This window comes from Sturnira hondurensis, unplaced genomic scaffold (genome assembly GCF_014824575.4).
Source record: "Sturnira hondurensis isolate 20B ecotype Veracruz unplaced genomic scaffold, ASM1482457v3 Scaffold0002633, whole genome shotgun sequence".
NCBI lineage: Eukaryota > Metazoa > Chordata > Mammalia > Chiroptera > Phyllostomidae > Sturnira > Sturnira hondurensis.
In genome coordinates, this window is record NW_028075264.1 from 810,191 (window position 1) to 828,110 (window position 17,920).

The 17,920-nt window shown below is 38.1% G+C and overlaps 1 pseudogene; it reads right to left on the minus strand.

The window, feature by feature from the left end:
- Window positions 1–13,342: 13,342 nt before the first annotated feature.
- On the minus strand, window positions 13,343–13,948 carry LOC118983063 (ADP-ribosylation factor-like protein 1; annotated as a pseudogene).
- Between the last annotated feature and the right edge of the window lie 3,972 nt (window positions 13,949–17,920).

The following is a 17,920-nucleotide window of genomic DNA, read 5'->3' on the forward strand; positions in this document are numbered from 1 at the left end:
TGCATGATTCTATAAAAGGTGGATAGTGAATATTCAGTTTGAAACTTTTTATTATGAAGGGATAATGTTTGTTCATTTAAAACATATTTATCAAGGGCTGTACCAGGTGCTAGAGATACAGTGATGAATACCATCCACTCCTGCCTTCAAGGAGTTTATACTGATTTGTCAATATGACTAGACCACAAGGTACCCAGACATTGGGTCAAACATTTTTCTGAGTGTGCTTGTGAGGGTGTTTATGGATGAGATTCGCATCTGAATTGGTAGACTGAATAAAACATATTACCTTCCCTTATGTGGGTGGACCCCACAAATCATTTGAAGTATTAAATAGACAAAAAAAGCTGACCCTCTCATGAGTAAGAGGGAATTTCCTCCTTTCTAACTTCCTTGAGCTGGTACATTGCTTTTTTTCCCTACCTTTGGACATGATCTGGAACTACTATACTACTTCTATGTACTACATTATATATGATACATATGTGTGTGTTTTACGAATATATATATATATATATATGTAAATATATTCTTTTGGTTGTTTCTCTGGAGAATCCTGACAACCAAGAGAGTTTCCATATATCCTTCACCCACTTTAATTTTCCCATAAAGTTATTATCTTCACTATTATGATGCATTTGTCAAAACAAGAAAAATGCTACATTAGTATTAATTTGAGGAAAAAGTGAAGGTGTGAGATATATAAAATGGAGTCATTTTAACCAGGCTGCTACAATTATTAACATTTTGAAAACTGAGGCATGAGGAAATACTCTATTCTTGTTCTAATTAGCCTGAACTTAAATATTTTTTAAATTTTCCAGTCCTGTGTCAAGGCCTGGATGGATATACATCTGGACATCCAGGTGACTGTCTAATTATCCCCTGAAGGACTTATGTCTACATCCACCTGACATCCATTATCCAGACCACAAAGATAGACCAGGCCTCCTGGTACCCATCTTCTGGACCACTTGGCATCCATCATCTTGACTGCCTGACATCTGATTGGTAACTGTCCTGGACCAATCCTAGGGCTAAGAATGAAGAATGAGTAATTATCAAGAATGTGATTTTTGCTATAAAAATTTTAACTTTTTATTCCTTCTCTGGAACACTTGTGTGTTTTTACCTAGCTGTGTTTCCAGTTTGCAAACTCTAACAACCTTGAATAAATCACTATAACTTATTTCTAGAAAAGCCTCCAGATTCTTTTTGAGTTTGTTTGATAAACTAAACTATAAACTTTATTCATATCTTACCAGTTTTTCCTCTGGGTACTTTTCCTGTTCCGAGATCCTTTTTTTCTGTTCCAGGATCTCATCCAGGATACCACATTGTATGTAGTTTCCATGTCTCCTTAGTCTTCTCTGGTTTTTTGACAGTTTATAAGAGTCTGACAGTTTTGAGGGGAACTGGTTACATATTTTATAGAATGAATCCTTATATGGGTTTCTGTTGTTTTCTTTTTTTTCAAGACCAGGCTAAAATTATCAATTTGGGGGAAGAATACTACAGAGGTGAAGTGTACTTTTCACAATATCACGTGAAGAGGCACATGATATGTGGCATCAATGGTAATATTAACAAAGACAACTTTTTTAAGGTAGTGTTCTCCATGTTGCTCTATTATTAAGTTAGTATTTGCAATTTACCATATTTTATTTCTGTGAAACAAGTCAATATGTCTGGTTCACACTAAGAGAGGTAAAGAAAGTAATTACCTCCTAGAGGTGGAAGTACCCACATATATTATTTGGAATTCTGAAAATTACATGTTTAAGATAACATTATTATTCAGTAAAGATTTCATCAAAAGAATGAATAGATGATACTCAGCTGTAAACATCCAAAGAACAGGGCTTGTGATTCATCTTTGCTTATACATCATGTCATATTCATGGATACACTTCTGGGGTATATGAGTAGTAAGTCATAAAAGGCCATTTTTTTTCACTAGGAACTCCTTAATGTCCCTCAGACTGGTGGAAGATAGCAGAAATACAAACTGAAATTTAACTTCTGTCTCTTTGTACTTCAATGTCTGGTAATATTGGTCACTTTGCTTCCAATATCAACTTAAAGTGTGGATCATCCATCCTTGCAACAGGAACTAATAAAAAATATCATAAATGCTGAACACATTGTGTAGGTTATTAAGTGTTAAGCTCTAGCTATTTAAAAAATATTTTGTTATCTTTGAAATAAATACTTCTCATTGTTGTCATCAATGGGTTTTGTTTCTTTATAGGTTTCACTCCAACTCCTTGCCCCATCCTTATCACATCAGCACATCCTATTATTCTCTATGCTATGTTAAACAACTAATTTTTTCTCCTTAAGTAAATCAATATGTACATTTGAATTTTGTCATGCGGTCACAAATTCAAAAACACATTTTGTCTTCTAAACCTACCTTTCAAAAAATCAGCCATTATCACTAAACACTGTTCACTGAATAATAAAGATGAGGGGCGTGGGGAAGATGGCCATGGAGTAGGACAAAGGATTTCACTTCCCACCACGCGCTGGAGAAAAACCAGGCTAACCTGCAGAGGAGCGCAGCGGATAGCCAACAGGAACCCAGCATATAGGAAGGCAGGACTCCAGAAAGTATAGCAGATACTGAATGACCAAAGGTTGAGGAGAGGAGACAACTGCAGATCAACAAGGCATGAGGAAACAGCGCAGAGGCTGCAGGCCCTCCGCCAGGCGGAGCCAGGGCCCTGGCCAGACTGCCCCAGTCTCTGAGAGCCGAGGGCAGGCAACACCAACTCTGGGAGAGAGCCAGTCATCAGCACCCTCCTGATCTGGCAGGGCGCAGACCGGAAAACACCAGGAGAAATTGGTTTGCCTGTAGTGGCAGAGAGAGGAGTGGACATTGGGAAGCAAACCAGAGAGCTCTGATAACCTGTGGAGTCAGGCTGCGGTTGCCCACCTGGGAGAACTGAGAGCCACCCGTCCGTTCCCTGTAGCCCGGGGTCAGAGCCTGGTCAGCCACACACCCTGCGAGTCTCGGGCTACTAGCAAGGCCCCTGGAAGAGAGCCAGCCAGCAGCTCTAACCCTACCCAGCCAGGCGAAGACTGAGAAGCGATGGGAGTCAGGCTGTGGCTGCCAGCTTGGAAGAACTGTGAGTTGCCCTGTGTGTTCAGCCACAGCACTGGGAAAGGTCCACGCCCAAGCCTGTGAGACCAGGAAAGCCTGGCTGGGAGCACGCGCCCTCACGCCAGGCCAAGGCTGGGAAGCCTGGGGAAAAATCTGCTCTCAGTGGGGCGCGGGAGAGCAGCACCAGTCTGGATCTTGGGAGGGCACTGGCAAGACCAGTAGACTTCACCAAGATGCGAGAAAGGCCACACTAATAGCCCCTCAGGCTGCTGCAGCTAGTGAGACCAGAAGAAAAGCTTTGACCAGCTGGAAACCAACAATAGGAGTAGGTGGAAGCAGAGAACACCAAGATACGTGCAGGAGACTGCACCACTGAATTTCACAGGCATCCTACCACATAAGTTTACACCATAAACCCAGGGAACCAGAACAGGTCACTTTAAGAAGCTGAGGCCAACAAGAAGAGCAACACAAACAATGGGAAGACAAAGAAACAATCCCCAAATGAAAGAAAAGGAGGAAGTCTCATAAAGAATGTTAGATGGAATAGAGGCAAGTCAACTATCAGGTGTGGAATTCAAAGCACTGGTTATCAGGAAATTCAAAGAGCTTACAACGAGCTACCAGAAACTACAGAGGAGCTACAGTGAACTCTCCGAAAACTACACCAACATGAAAAAGGAAATAGAAACCATCAATAAAGGCCAAGAGGAAATTAAGAATACAATTTCTGAACTGAAGAACACAGTAGAAGGTATGAAGAATAGAATCCATATGGTGGAAGATCGCATAAGTGAGATTGAAGACAGGATAGAAAGAATCTCCCAGACAGACCAAATAATGTAAAAGAGAATCAGAAAAAATGAGGAGAGTTTAAGAGAAATGCAAGACAATATGAAACGTAATAATAACCAAATAATAGGAATACCAGAAGAAGAGGAAGAAGAAGAAGGAAGAAGGAAGAAAAAGGAGGAGGAGGAGGAGGTATGGAAAACCTACTTGAAAGAGTAATAATGGAAAATTTTCCTAAGTTGAGGAGAGATAAAGTCGCATGGATACAGAAATAGCAGAGAGTCCCAATCAGGTGGAACCCAAAGAGGCCTACTGCAAGACACATCATCATTAAAATGGCAAAACTCCAAGACAAAGAGAGAATCCTAAAGGCAGCAAGGGAGAAAAAGGAAGTAACATACAAGGGGGTCCCAATAAGGTTAGCTACTGACTTCTCAATGGAAACATTCCAAGCAAGAAGAGAAGGGCAAGAAATATTCCAAGTAATGAGAAACAGAGGCACACAACCAAGGCTACTTTACCCAGCAAGGCTCTCAATCAAGATAGAAGGCCAAATTAAGAGCTTCCAAGCCAAAAGAAGTCTAAAAGAAGACGCCTCCACCAAACCAGCTCTACAAGAATTACTAAAAGGGCTGCTTTAAGGAAAGGAAGGAAAAGAGAGAGATGCAGAGGAACACAGGTACACAAATGGCAATGAATAAGTACCTTTCCATAATAACCTTAAATGGAAATGGATTAAATGCACCAATTAAAAGACATAGAATAGCTGAATGGATAAGAAGGCATGACCCACACATATGCTGCCAACAAGACACCCACCTCAAGTCAAAAGACCACCACAGACTAAAAGTGAAAGGATGGAAACAAATTTTCCAAGCAAATGGACAAGAAAAAAAAGCCGGGGTAGCAATTCTCATATCAGACAGAATAGACTTCAAAAAAAAAGGGCCATAAAGAGAGACCCAGAAGGTCACTTCATAATACTCAAGGGAAGAATCTACCAAGAAGACATTAACATCGTAAATATATATGCACCAACGTAGGAGCACCAAAATATATAAAGAAAATCCTAGAGGAACTCAAGAAAGATATTGACAGCAACACAATTATAGTAGGGGATTTTAACACCCTACTGTCAAAAATGGACAAATCTTCCAAACAAAATATTAACAAAGACATTGCAACATTAAACAACACCCTAAATGAAATGGACTTGATTGATATACATAGAGCCCTCCATCCCAAAGAAGTTAAATACACATTCTTTTCAAATGCTCATGGAACATTTTCAAAGATAGACCACATGATGGGACACAAAATGAACATCAACAAATTCAGGAAAATGGAAATCATACCAAGCATTTTCTGTGATCACAAGGGACTGAAATTGGAAATCAACCCCACAGGAAAAAAACCCAAAACACCCAAAAGCATGGAGACTGAATGGTTTGCTATTAAACAACGAATGGGTCAAGATTGAAATTAGGGAAGAAATCAAAAAGCTTCTGGAAACAAATGAAAATGAACTGACAACAACCCAAAACTTATGGGACACAGTAAAGGCAGTCCTGAGAGGGAAGTTCATAGCAATACAGGCCTACCTAAAGAGGATAGAAACATTTCAAACAAACAACCTAACCCGACGCCTGCAAGAACTCAAATAACAACAAAAAAGACATCCCAGAGCAAGTAGAAGGAAGGAAATACCCAAGATCAGAGCAGAATTAAATGACATAGAGACTAACAGCACAATTCTAAGGATCAATAAATCCAGGAGTTGGTTTTTTGAAAAGATAAACAAAATAGACAAATCTTTAAGTAAGCTCATCAAGAAAAGAAGAGAGAGGACCCAAATAAACACAATCAGAAATGAAAGAGGAGAGATTACAACTGATACCACAGAAATAGAAGGGATTGTAAGAAATTACTATGCAGAAATATATGCCAAGAAATTTGAAAACCTAGGTGAAGTGGACAAAGTTCTAGAAAGGTATACTCTTCCAAAACTCAATGAAAAAGAAGCAGAAAACCTGAACAGGCCAATAACGGCAGATGAAATTGAAGAAGTAATCAAAAAAATTCCCATCACACAAAAGCCCTGGACCAGGTGGTTTCACAGGAGAGTTCTACAAAGCTTTTAAGGAAGAGTTAACCCCTACTCTTCACAGACTGTTCCAAAAAATCCAAAAGGAGGGAAAACTCCCCAACTCTTTTTATGAAGCCAGCATCATCCTAATTCCAAAGCCAGACAAAGACACAACAAAGAAAGAAAACTACAGGCCAATATTGCTGATGAACATAGATGCTAAAATCCTCGATAAAATATTGACAAATCGCATCCAACAATACATCAAAAACATCATACATCACGACCAAGTGGGATTCATCCCAGGGATGGAAGGATGGTTCAATATTCATAAATCAGTACATGTAATACATCACATAAACAAAAGCAAAGACAAAAACCACATAATCATATCAATAGACACGGAAAAAGCTTTTGATAAGGTACAACACCCATTTATGATAAAGGTACTCAGAAAAATGGGAATAGAGGGTGCATTCCTCAATATAATAAAGGCCATATATGAAAGACCTACAGCCAACATCATACTCAATGGGCAAAAACTAAAAGCTTTTCCACTAAGATCAGGAACAAGACAAGGTTGCCCACTTTCATCACTTCTATTCAATATAGTATTAGAAGTTCTAGCCACAGTGATCAGACAAAAAAAGGAAATAAAAGGCATCCAAATCGGAAAGTAGGAAACAAACCTGGCATTGATTGCAGATGACATGATAGTGTACATAGAAAAGCCTATAGCCTCTACCAAAAAAATGCTCAAACTAATAAATTAATTTGGCAAAACAGCGGGACATGAAGTCAATATCCAGAAATCAAAGGTATTTTTGTATACCAAAAATGGAACAGCAGAAGCAGAAATGAAGAAAAATCCCATTCAATATAGCAAAAACAAAAATAAAATATCTGGGAATAAACCTAACCATGGAGGTTAAAGACCTGTATGCAGAAAACTACACAACACTGAAGAAAGAAATCAAGGAAGACACAAACAAATGGAAACATATACTGTGTTCATGGATTGGAAGAATTAACATCATCAAAATGTCCATACTACCCAAAGCAATTTACAGATTCAATGCAATACCTATTAAAGTACCAAGGGCATATTTCACGGACATAGAACAAACACTTCAAAAATTTATATGGAACCATAAAAGACCCCGAATAGCAGCTGCAATGTTAAGAAAGAAGAACAAAGTAGGAGGGATCACAATACCTGATATCAAACTGTATTACAAGGCCACTGCAATCAAAACAGCCTGGTACTGGCATAAAAACAGGCACATAGACCAATGGAATAGAACAGAGAGCCCAGAAATAAACCCAACCCTCTACAGTCAATTAATATTCAACAAAGGGGGCAATAACATAAAATGGAGTAAAGATAGCCCCTTCAACAAATGGTGTTGGGAGAACTGGACAGCTACATGAAACTCAAGCACCAACTTACACCATACACCAAAATTAATTCACGGTGGATAAAAGACTTAAATATATGCCGGGAAACCATTAAAGTCCTAGAGGAGAGCATTGGCAGGAAAATCTCAGATATTCCACGCAGCAAGATTTTTACTGATACGTTCCCTAGAGCAAGGGACATAAAGGAAAGAATAAACAAGTGGGATCTCATCAAAATTAAAAGCGTCTGCATGGCTAAGGAAAACAGTATCAAGATAAAAAGAGAAGCAACAGCTTGGGAAAACATATTTGCCAATGATACCTCAGACAAAGTTTTAATCTCCAAAATAACAAAGTACTCACTCGACTCCAGTCAAAGAAGACGAGCAACCCAATTAGAAAATGGGCAAAGGACTTGAACAGACATTTCTCCAAGGAGGACATACAGAGGATCCAGAGACACATGAAAAGATGCTTAATATCGCTAGCTATCAGAGAGATGCAAATTAAAACCACAATGAGATACCACTTTACACCAGTCAGAATGGCCATCATAAACAAAGAAACAAACAACAAGTGCTGGAGAGGTTGTGGGGAAAAGGAGACCCTAGTTCACTGTTGGTGAGATCGCAGACTGGTACAACTACTATGGAAAACAGTATGGAATTTTCTAAGAAAACTAAAAATGAACGTGCCTTTTGACCCAGCAATTCCACTATTAGGAGTATATCCTAAGAATGCTGAAACACCAATCCAAAAGAACCTATGTATCCCGATGGTCATAGCAGCACAATTTATGATAGCCAAGAGTTGGAAGCAACCTAGATGCCCATCAGTAAATGACTGGATCAAAAAGCTATGGTACATTTACACAATGGAATTCTATGCTGCAGAAAGGAAGAAGGAGCTCCTACCCTTTACAATATCATGGATGGAACTTGAAAGCATTATGCTGAGCGAAATAAGCCAGGCATTGAAAGACAAATACCATATGTCACCATTAACAGGAATCTAAACAACAAAACAAACAAGCAAGCAAAATATGACCAATGACACTCAAATACGGAACAGGCTGACAGAGTCCAGAGGGGAGAGAGGAGAGAATCATAGGGGAAAAGGGGACGGACTCACATGAACAAGTATAAAAGACACATGGATAATAACTAAGGTTGGGGTCGGAAATGGGAGGGAGGTGGGGAGCACTGGGGGGGCAGGGCTGGGAATATAAGACAGAAAACTGTACTTGAACAAGAATTAAATTAAAATAAAAATTAAAATAAAAGATGAAAAAACAATTCCTACTTGAATTATATTATATTGCTTTGTAGTTTACAGAGGGTTTTTCTTTATCTTTATTGTTGACACTATTATAGATGTCCCATCCCTCCCACTTACTCTCCTCCCCACCCTCACCCCCTTCCCTCCGGCCATCATCACACTGTTTTCTGTGTCTATGGATGATGTACACATGTTCTTTAGCTAATCCCTTCACCTTCTTTCATCCAGTCCCCTCCCCTCTGATAACTGTCAGTCTGTTCCATGTATCCATGCCCCTGTTTCTATTGTTCATCCATTTTTATACATGTTCTCTTACGTGATCAGGTGATCTACCCCCAGAATCTCAGGAGGAAGGCATTCATTGAAAATCATAATTTTAAAACAAAATGAAACACCCCACTAGGACTAGGAGGTTAATGGCTTGCTCTTGCTGCTCATGAAATGCAGAAGTATATATAGGATACATGTGGTCTGCACATGTTTCAGTTAGATTAGATGAGTTTAGGCTGTGTACCAGCATCCCAAGTGCTTAACACATCAAAAGTTCATTTCTCATTCACACTAAGTTCACTCTGAATGTGGAGAGCTCCCAAGGAATCTGACCTCTATTTTGTCCTTCAATATTCCAAGCTTCTTTTGCCTTTTTTCTTTACCCCAATATGATAAACACAATCTTCCATAATTACTATGGCAAGGAAAGAGAACATGAACAATCTCACGCCAGCCCTTAAATATTTCTACACAGAAATGGAACAGGCCACTTCTCCTCTCACTTTACTGGATAAAGCAAGTCATATGACTTTATCTACATCAAGGAGACATTTAAGCAAAAGGAGGGAATCAGAGATATTGGTGAACATTTGTATGTCCACCACAGTTTACTTGTTTGAATCTCTTCCAAAAGAGCATACAGCTTCAACTAAGACTGTTCATGAGTACCATCAATAATGACCCACCATCTAACAAATTTTCCTTCTTGACTTGCAGGCTAAACAATTTTTTGACTCTGAGTCATGTTTCAACCTACCTTAGCCAAAAGACTCTTGAAGAGGCAATATTACCTAGTAGTCAAGAGTAGGAAGTCTGAAGTGAGAACTTCGGTTTAAACTCAACTCTCCTACTATCTTTGAAACCTGGGGCAGGATATTTAACAACTTCAAGTAAAAAGGAGGTAAAAATAGCATCTGCCTCACAGATTTCCTTTGAGCATTATGAAAGTTAATGCATAAAAGCACAGACCTTGGCATATAGTAAATGCTCAATCAATTTGTGCAACTGTAGCCCACTGTAGCCCAATGTAAACTGTGATGGACATACAAATATTCACCAATATCTCTGATTCCCTCCTTTTGCTTAAATGTCTCCTTGATGTAGATAAAGTCATATGACTTGCTTTATCCAATAAAGTGGGAGAAGTGGCCTGTTCCATTTCTGTGTAGAAGTATTTAAGTGCTGGTGTAAGATAGACAAACATAGACTCTGGGTTTCCAAAGACAGTTCCAGAGTTGTCTTATTTTCCCTTACCTTACATGTACATATTTTGATGCAAAAACATTGCTAGAAATGTACTGTACAAGATAAATTTGAAATATCAGAGGAAAATATTATACCTAAAATGTTTTCATACGAATAATACAATAGGTTAATATTTGGGGAAGAATGGCGAGAATATAATACCTGTTTTAATTTGATTCTATTTACTAAGGTCATTTGACATTAAGAGTAAAAAATATAGTATTCTAATATGAATGATTCTTCATGATTCCATGTTGTTTACTATATTATGCTGAGCTCCTACAGATATATGATGATTAACTGTTTAGTGTTTATAGCCATGAGCTACTAGGACAGAACAGTCTTACAAATTAGAAGGCTAGGAACATCATTAAAACGTATGACCCTTTTCAACCAGGTACAGATTACAGAAGCACTGTAGGCCATGTAAATTTATTTTTTACCACTATAAGCACTAACATAACAGAAATACTGTAATTTCTTTACTATTATTTCTGAAAGGCCTAATGCTATGTTAACTCTTACTATTGTCAATTAATGTGCTTGCAAACACTAGCTTTCCCCAACATTGGTAGAATGCCATGAAACTGAATACTTCTTTTTTTTTAAACATTTTATTTATTTATCTTTAGAGGGGAAGGGAAGGAGAGAGGAAGAGAAACATCAATGTATGGTTGCTTCTCGTGCATCCCCTGCAGGGAACTGGCCCCTGCCGGGAACTGGCCTTCAACCCAGGCATGTGCCCTGACTGGGAATCGAACCGCGATCGTCTGGTTCACAGGCCCGCGCTCAATCCACTGAGCTACACCAGCCAGGGCTTCTGAATACTTCTTATTTACTCACTTTATATAAATAACATTCTGATTTTATAACAGTATCAGATAAGAAACCATTTAGAGCCCTGGCTGGTGTAGTTCAGTGGATTGAGCGTGGGCCTGTGAACCAGAGTATCATGGTTTGATTCCCAGTGAGGGCACATGCCTGGGTTGCAGGCCAGTTCCCAGTGGGGGACACATGAGAGGCAACCACACATTGATATTTCTCTCCCTTTTTCCTTCCTTTCCCCTCTAAAGATAAATAAATATTTTTTAAAAAACCATTTAGATAAACTCTTAATATCAGGCTCATCTAACTGCTGATCAAAAAAGAATTTCTGAACTTTTGAAATCTAGCTGTCCACAATACTAACACTTTTGGGTTTTGTGTGTGTAGCTCTGTGAGGCATAAATTTATCCTTAAAATTATACTGAAATAATCTGCTAACCTCTTTTCTATAAATCAGCAAACATACAAATGGACGTAAACTGTTGGACTAATGTGAAGTCACAAAATTACAACTTTATCTCCATCTCTATGATAGTTGATAAACACTCACTAAAATAATGTTCTTTACACAAAGAAATAATATCTTTTCTACTACTTTCTTAATGCCAATATCGTTTCTTTATAAAATGGTATATTATTACAACTGTCATTGATTAAAATTTGACCCATCTCCCCACTTTTTAAAGTGTAACTAAACCTTTGAAATATGACTGAGAAAACAAATGACAAACTTTTCTCTCCTTTCAGAAAGAGGCTAAATTTTTCTTTACAATGCTTTCTAAAATACAACTTTTTAATTTCCTTCAAAATGAAATTTTTCTTTAATGTGTTGTGAATTCATCAAATATAACCATGAAGGGTTGTTTTTGCTACCTCTACCAGTGTGGACAAACAAATGTACAGACATTATTTTGAATGTACAGAGTCTCCTAAGGAGTTAATTCATCTGTGTGGCACGGTTCACATTTTCAGGAACTCAAGGTGTAGTTCATGGGACAAGCTTCTGACCCTGAAGTCTCATTTTTAGCCCTGCTCCCAGCTAAGTAGCAGCTGGGTAACCCAACTATCAAACCAAGATTCCACATGTCCATAAACAGTGTGTTACAGCCTGTCCTACCTACATCACAAGGTTCTTTTTTAAGATTTTATTTATTTATCTTTAGAGGGGAAGGGAAGGAGAGAGGGATAGAAATATCAATGTATGTTTGCCTCTCGTGCATCTCCTGCTGGGAACTGGCCTGCAACCCAGGCATGTGCCCTGACTGGGAATCGAACCACAGTTCTTTGGTTCGCAGGCCTGCACTCAATCCCCTGAGCTACACCAGCCAGGGCCATCACAAGGTTCTTGCACAAACCAATAGGGTCAATATATATAAAATCTCTTCAACAACTTTATAAAGTACTATAAAATGACAACTACAGATGAGTCAGTAAAGTTAACCACCAAAATAATTATTTCAACTTCATGCCTATAACCGGAAGCTTTTAAATGAAATAGCTTTTAAAAATTGGTCCACTGTTGTTAATATAACAAGAACAGTTTGCACAACATCTATGTAACCTGGAAGCCAAGGAGAGTGGACTGGAGTGCACATATGTGAACAACAACGACTTCACTGTACTAGTCAGTGAAGGCCATAGATGCCACTGAGTGAGCATGTGTACTGTGTGACCATTGCACTCAAAATGATGGAGCGAGTAGAGAAACAAATCTGCACCAAATTTTGTGTTAAGCCTGAACATTCCCCTAAGGAAACTATTGGGATGATTCAGAAGGCTGCAGCTATGGGCAACTGATGACTGGCAGCTTCATCACTCACACATCATGTGCAGAGTGTCTTGGTGAAACATCAAGTCGCCCAGGTGACTCAGCCCCCCATACAGCCCAGATTTGGTGCCCTGCAACTTCTGGCTTTTCCCAAAACTAAAATCACTTTTGAAAGGGAAGAGATTTCAGACTGTCGAGATTCAGGAAATTACGACAGGGCAGTTGATGGCAACTGGGAGAACTGTGTGAGGTTGCACAGTGCCTACTTTGAAGGGGACTGATATGTCATTATCCTATGTACAATGTTTCTTGTATCTTATATCTTCAATAAATATCTCTATTTCTCATATTACAAGGATGGATACTTTCTGAACAGACCTCGTATACTTTAACACAAGAAAGCAAGGAAGGACTACTTTACATTACACAAACCAGACATTCATGATGAGTTACCCTTCTAACCAAACACTTGTTTTTTATATTTATTACAAATAGTGTAGTCAGTTCAGTAGATATCAACAATCACACAGAGTTCTAACATTTAGTAATGTGAAGTACGTATGTTTCTATAGGAATAAGCGATGTGGTCTTCATTTCAGAGAAGCAGAAGTGATTGAATTACTGTCTGCTCTTTAATGTTTCAACTAACCATTCCATTGCCTTATCAAGGCCAGTGCCTTTGGTTGCTAAAGTTTTGATATTTGCTATTTTCTGTCCTTCAAGGCAGGTAACCCAGGTGAATCTGCCATCTTTATGGGACTCATGGCTTTTTCCATGTCCTGCTCATTTGCAAACACCACCAAAATGGCTTTTCTCAGTTCTTTTTCCTCCAACTTGGCTAACAACTCTAATGTGGGAATGCCAATTCATTTTGGTCACAACTGTCTACTACATAAATGACGGCATCTGTGTTTGAATAATAACATCTCCAGTATGGCCTGCTAATGGTCTCCCCTCCTAAATTCCAGACTTGGAATTAAAGATTCTTATATGGTGCCATCTCAATATTGAATCCAATAGTAGGAATAGTAGTAATGACTTCTGCAACCTGTAATTTGTACAAAATTGTACTTTTTCCTGCTCCATTTAAGCCCAAAATTAAAATCCTAATTTCCTGGATTCCAAGCAGACTAGAAAATGTACTTGAGAAAAAGTCACTCTTGATGAACTGCCTCGTCCATCATCAGAGACAGGCCCTGGCCTCAGCAGGGACTCCTACTCGAACCCCAGTACTGCCACCTGCGAACCCTGGTGCTGCCAACTCCTCTTGCCCTGGCCTCCAGCTCTGGCTCAGAGGTGCTTTCCTTGGAACTGGTCTGCTAGCTGAAGCTAGTTTTCTTTTAAAATCCAGTTACCTATAGTCATCCACACATCAGTTTCTCAGATTGTCTCCATAAGGTCAGGTTTCCTTGTTAATTTACACTAAGTGAATTTTGTACCCTACATGAGGGGAATGACATCCATCTAAATTGCTAAAGTACCATCAGATTTGCATTCTAACTGTATCTTTTATACCAGATATTTTGGACCTTCACATTTTCCAAGGTCAATATTAAACTACTTTCTATTAAGATCTCCTGTTAAAAAAAATGTGTTTATAATTAGAAAACTGAGATATTTTTAATGATTCCAGAAAATTCAGAAGAAAAACAAAAAATAATACTATGGAGTGAATAACTAGTGTCTTATAGCAGCATTGTTCTTCTGAACATGTATTGGGAAATACTGATGTAGACAGTATGTAGCTCAAGGGCAGTAACCTTCATTTATTTTTTATGCAATTTCCCCAGTAACTAGCTTAGTGCTAGTAAGTGTCTAATAAACGTTGGATGGATGGATGGATGGATGGATGGATGGATGGACGGATGGATGGAAGAGTGAATGAATTAACAAATGAAAATGACTTCTGATCAAGAGTTGAAATAGGTCACAGACTTCACTTTATGAGGTCAAAATTTCTATGCCCCAAGAAAAATTCTTTTTATACTCTATTAAATGGCCTTTTAAGATTTGAACTTGACATTATCATCAAATCAGTAGATACATTTCAAGAAATAATACATGATTTTGACCTTTTTTATTGTAGCCACCACATCATCAGTCTGCTTGATTAACTTGTCAGCTTTCTCCTCTGCAGATGGTAAGTCAAGCCCTTTGCACTGAAAGCTTTTAAAATGGCTAAAGAATCCATGATAAAGGTCAGGATATATCAATAGAGAAAGATTTATTTTATTTTATTTTATTTTTATAAGAAGAAAATGACTGAAAAATTGATTAGTGGCTGACTCAAACACCACTTATTCATGTTTTTTTATGCAAGTAGGACACAGGTTTTCTCACAGTGAAGACTTCGAAGTTAATTTAAGGTGCATTTCTATTTTAAGACCACATAAACTAAGAGTTCTTTATAGAACTGCAGCCTAAGTTGCGTTTTCAGGAAGCATCTTATTTATTAAATAAACAGAATAGTAAAATACGAAGCAGAGAGAAATAACACTACATTTCCCAAACCTAGCTGTTCTCAATGTCAATCAACACTTTTAATAATCCTATTTGACACTGCACTACAATATGTATTGTGAAGGGGTTAGAAAATACGTCTTCTAAGTACCTAATATCTATGTAATTTATGTAGAGGGAAAACACTCATGTGATTCAGCCTGAGACTACATAAAACCACTGTTATAGAAAAATATAATTTTATTTTTCTTAGGATAGATTCACAAAATTTTAATTATATAGAATTTTCACAGACACCCCAATTTGCCTTTACAATGAACTCTAACATTTACAGGAGATATTAAACGCTAAATTTTAATAGACAAGAAAGAAAAGCAGTGACTGCCAAGGTAACAGGGCTCTTTCTTTGTCAGGTTTTTAGTGACATGAGTAAAAGTTTCAAAAGTTAGAGTTTACTCTCAGCATTCTTTCCATCGTAATTACTATTTACTGATAACTTCCTTTCCTGCTTTCTCAAGTTCCCATCTCCCTCAGAAAGCTTGAGATCTGGGAGATAAATAAAGCAAGAGGTAGAGAGATAAAAGAGTGAGGCTGAAGATATTTGGGTTGAGATTTCAATCGCCTACAAATCATCAATAACGAGTGAACAATCTGACTTTAGAAATACATAATTTTAAATACTCAGGAGAAATAATAACCAGAGGACAACATAGTGAAGGATTAAAATGGTGGTTCAGAATGGATCAGCTAAGTCAGTGGTACTCAACTGGGGAAGATTTTGTCCCCTGGGAGATATTTGACAACATTTGGAGACATTTCGGTTAATCACAGTTGTGAGTGTGCTACTAGCATCTCAGTGGTAATGACCATGAATACTGCTAAAAACACTACAATGCACGAGATAGTCCCCAACAACAAAGAATCTGGCTTGAAAACATCAATAATGCTGGGGTAGAGAAGCCCTGACTGAGCTAAGTTCTGGTGAGATAAATTCATGTTACTCTTGGTGTTCAATTTTCATTATCTTCCCACAATATTAGGTTTCTAAGTTTGCACTAAACAGTCAATATTTCGATGCACACATTGCTCTAAAAATTGTGTGATCTTAGTCTCTTTTCCTACTTTAATGTAATAACACTTGACCATTATACATCAGAATGATTTTAGTGGTGGATGGAAACAATATTATTGTTTGTTAGGGTATGAGATAAGATTATTTAATTTTCAGAGAGGAAGGATAGTGAATCAGCAAAGAGTTAATGACAACTATTATAACATGTCTCATGTCGAAGGTAAAAACATTAGAACAGAACTATCCAGCCCTGGCTGGTGTGGCTCAGTGGATTGAGTGCAGGCCTGCAAACTAAGGGATCACAGTTCGATTCCCAGTCAGGGCACATGCCTGGGTTGCAGGCCAGTTCCCAGCGGGAGACACACAAGGGGCAACCATACATTGATATTTCTCTCCCTCTCTCCTTCCCTTCCCCTCTAAAGATAAATGAATAAAATCTTAAAAAATAAAAATAAAATATAACTATCCATAATGACCATGAGGCATATAATTGCACTGATGATTTTGATTTTAAGTGACACACTTGCTCAAGCATTTTCACCTCTCAGAGACAGCAGTATACCAGTGGTATCGGACCTTAGATCATTTCCTCATTTTACTCATCAGAGTCTTTTTTTACCACATAGTGAGAAGCATGATGATTGGAATAGTTTGAATATTGATCACTGACTTTTTTATAAGGCAAATATTTACTGCCAAATGCCCCTCTCAATTTTGCAAATGAAAACTATCTGATCTGCAAATTAAAATATCTTGAACATGATGGTCTAAATTATCATGGTCTCTGGCTGAGGTTTTGTATGCTATTTAACTTGTGTTCTAAAAGAAATGCAACAATCTCAGGAGTAGCTTGAAATTTTTAGGGCTTCACTTTACATTTTGCAATATGAGAAGGTGAGACATGATTTTCAAATGACCTTAGTCATGAGGTATTAAACAATGTCATAAACTTTATTTTTCATTTTATTGTACTTTTTCCATTACCACTTGTTCCCCTCTACCCACCCCCTCAATCAACACACTGTGTCTATGTCTATGAGTCCTTTTTCTTTTTTGCTCCATCCCTCCATCCCAACTTCCCTGCCCAATGGCTGTCAGCCTGCTCTCCATCTATGAGTCTGTCTCTATTTTGCTTGTTAGTTCAGTTTGTTCATTAGATTCCACACATGTGTGAAATTACATGCAATTTTCTTTCTCTGACTGGCTTATTTCACTTAGCAAAATGTTTTCCAGGTCCATTCATACTGTGGCAAAGGGTAAAACTTTCTTATTCTTTATGGCCAAGTAGTATTCCATTGTGTAATTTACCCATAGTTGTTCTAGCCACTCATCCACTGATGGACAACACTTGGCTTGTTTCCATATCTTGGTGATTGTAAATAACACTGCAATGAACATAGGGGTGCTTATGTTCTTTCAAAGTAGTGTTTGGGATTCCTTCAGATATATTCCCAGAAGTGTGATCTCTGGGTCAAAAGGCAGATTCATTTTTAATTTTTGAAGAATCTCCATAATGCTTTCCATAGTGGCTGCACCTGTCTGCATTCCCACCAACAGTGCAAAAGGATTCCTCTTTCTCCACATCCTCACTAGTACTTGTTTGATTTACTGATGATAGCC